This window comes from Gekko japonicus, unplaced genomic scaffold (assembly GCF_001447785.1).
Source record: "Gekko japonicus isolate JY-2015 unplaced genomic scaffold, Gekko_japonicus_V1.1 scaffold2860, whole genome shotgun sequence".
Taxonomy (NCBI): domain Eukaryota; kingdom Metazoa; phylum Chordata; class Lepidosauria; order Squamata; family Gekkonidae; genus Gekko; species Gekko japonicus.
Window position 1 is genome coordinate 189,239 of NW_015169873.1, and position 2,568 is coordinate 191,806.

The following is a 2,568-nucleotide window of genomic DNA, read 5'->3' on the forward strand; positions in this document are numbered from 1 at the left end:
CCGGCTTGGGAAATACCTGGGGATTTTGGGGGCAGAGCCTGAGGAAGGCAGGGTTTGGGGAGGGGAGGGACGTCAATGAGGTTGAATGCCGCAGAGTCACCTTCCGGAGCAGCCCTTCCCTCGAGGGGAACTGAATTCTGTCGCTGGGAGATCAAGTGTAAAAGCAGGAGATCGCCAGCGATCACCTGGAGGCTGGGAATCCTAAAAATATTTTATTTGTGGCTGCTATTGGGAAAAAGTCATCTATGTCCCCGGTCACACGGGCTGGATATCGCGGGGAGGAGGCGTGGCTAATTGCCCCGGCGCAGTTTGATCCACGATTACGCGATCAGATGCGCCGGTGGCACACGACAGGTCCTACGAGGGTGGCGATCCCATGACGATCCTGCAGCGCGGCAAAGAAGCGGAGCGGCGCGATCACACCAGCAATGGCTAGGCGCCGCTGCCGTGACAAACGGGGTCATTTATTTTTTTTAAGCTGAAACTGCACTTTCGCTTTCCTCTTTGTGCGCATGCGCCGTTGGGTGCTTGTGCGCATGCGCCTTTGGGTGCTTGTGCGCATCTTGTGGAGACTTGGGGGGGGGGGCACCTTTTTGGGACGGGCTACGGTCGGGCGCCTGTGAAGGGACATGGGCAGGCGCTGGATGCCACCACCGGAAACGCGATCAGACGCCCGCCCTTGCCCCTGGTTTCCGGAAACTAGTTTTTTACGCCGCATTTTCGGTGGGAAGCCTCGGGATCGCCACGGGAGCTCTACGCTTCCCAGATGTTGCGGTGTGATCGCGCCCAGAAAATCCGCCTATCTTCCCTCTCTGTAGCGTGGCTAATGCTCCGTGTGACCGCAGCCTATTAACCCCATTTTTCTCCCACTCTTTATCCAAAGAGTAGGGATGCCAGCCTCCAGATGGGACCTGGGGATGCCCTGGAATTATAGCTCATCTCCAGACCACAGTGATCAGTAACTATGGTGAGATCCCTAACCATCAGTAGCTACAGTGGGCTACACCCCCTTTCTTAAAGGCACAACCCCACAAGAATTTCTTCCGTAAATGCTTTTTCCCAATCATTTTACACATTTTTTTAAAGGCATGTAATCCTTTAAGCAGAATTGGGTGTTGTAGCGGACTAAGTCCCACACTGAGCGGGGCGGGGGTTGGAGTAGGTGACCTCTAGGACCCCTTCCAACTCTGTGTCAAGAAACTGGTCTCCTTTAAGAGAGCTTTCCTGCCTAAGTGTTCACTTTCTTGACTCTAGAAGTCACCGCCTTGTAGGCGGGATTAACTTGCAGCAGCTGAGAACTGTTATCTCAGCGGTTGACAGCTTGCAGTTGAGAGATCTATCCTGGTAACAGCTTGCTGTTGGTGAAATGGCTTTTCTTTCTGCACTGAGAACTTCAGCCCCACCAGGGGGGAAAAAAATGTCCCACAAACCACAAAATCCTGGCTACAGGGCCTGGATCAGTTCCCCTAGAGAAAATGGCTGCTTTGGAGGGTGGGCTGTATGGCATTGTACCCCACCGAGATCCCTGTGGCCAGTGTTCCCTCTAAGCCGAGTCCCTGTGAGCCAGCTCACAGTTCTTTAGCCTCCGGCTCACACGTTTTTGTCTTAACTCAGGAAGGATGGGGCTCCAGAGCAAACTAACTGATGCACTACCCAGATCTCTTGCTCACAACTTTAATGCCAGTCGTTCACCAAGCAGAATTTCTGCTCACAAGACTCCACAGCTTAGAGGGAACATTGTCTGTGGTACCCATGCTCGATCCCCAAATATCCAGAATGCAGCGTGCATCCCACCCCCCTACTGGGACTGCACTGTGGGGTAGGTTAGGGAGGCTGATCCCTTGCTCCCTGCAGGACTGATAGCCTCAATGTGAATGAAAACCTTCACCAAACGTTTACTTAAGGAGGAGGTTTTGGCATGGTTCCTTTGCCCTTCCTTTCGGTCTTAAATCACGCTTGCAGAACGGGAATTATGCTCAAATCAGCGCATCAGTGTGCATAACGCGTTACATGAAAGGTAAAGGTAAAGGTTCCCTTGCTCGAAAGCCAGTCGAGTCCGACTCTAGGGTTGCGGTGCTCATCTCCGTTTCAAAGCCGAAGAGCCAGCGCTGTCCGAAGACGTTTCCGTGGTCATGTGGCCGGCATGAAAAACAAACCCTAAATTACATCTCTTCTGGTTGTTGTTCGTTAATGCTATGCGGCCTCTTAAACTTGACATGGTTTACTTTAGGGGCTCATCTTTTCATCAGAGCCAGAACGATTTCCCCCTATAAGGTTACCAGAAGCTGGATTTTGGCAGCTCTTCGTGGATTCAAACCTACCTGCGCTTTTTCCCCCTGGATTTTGGCAAACATAAGACGGGCAGTGACGAGATTCAGTTCAATAGGACCGCTCCGGAATGGCTGGCCGGCTAATCAATCTGACCGGAGCCCGCCTTCCATTGCAAAGGCGCGCCGAACGCCGCACCCCCCTCCCGCCCGCCTTCAGGAACTTTCCAACCCTGGCCCCTTCCGCCGCCTCCTGTCAAACTGCTCGTCCGCGCGAAATAGCCAATAGGAGGCCGCCGCT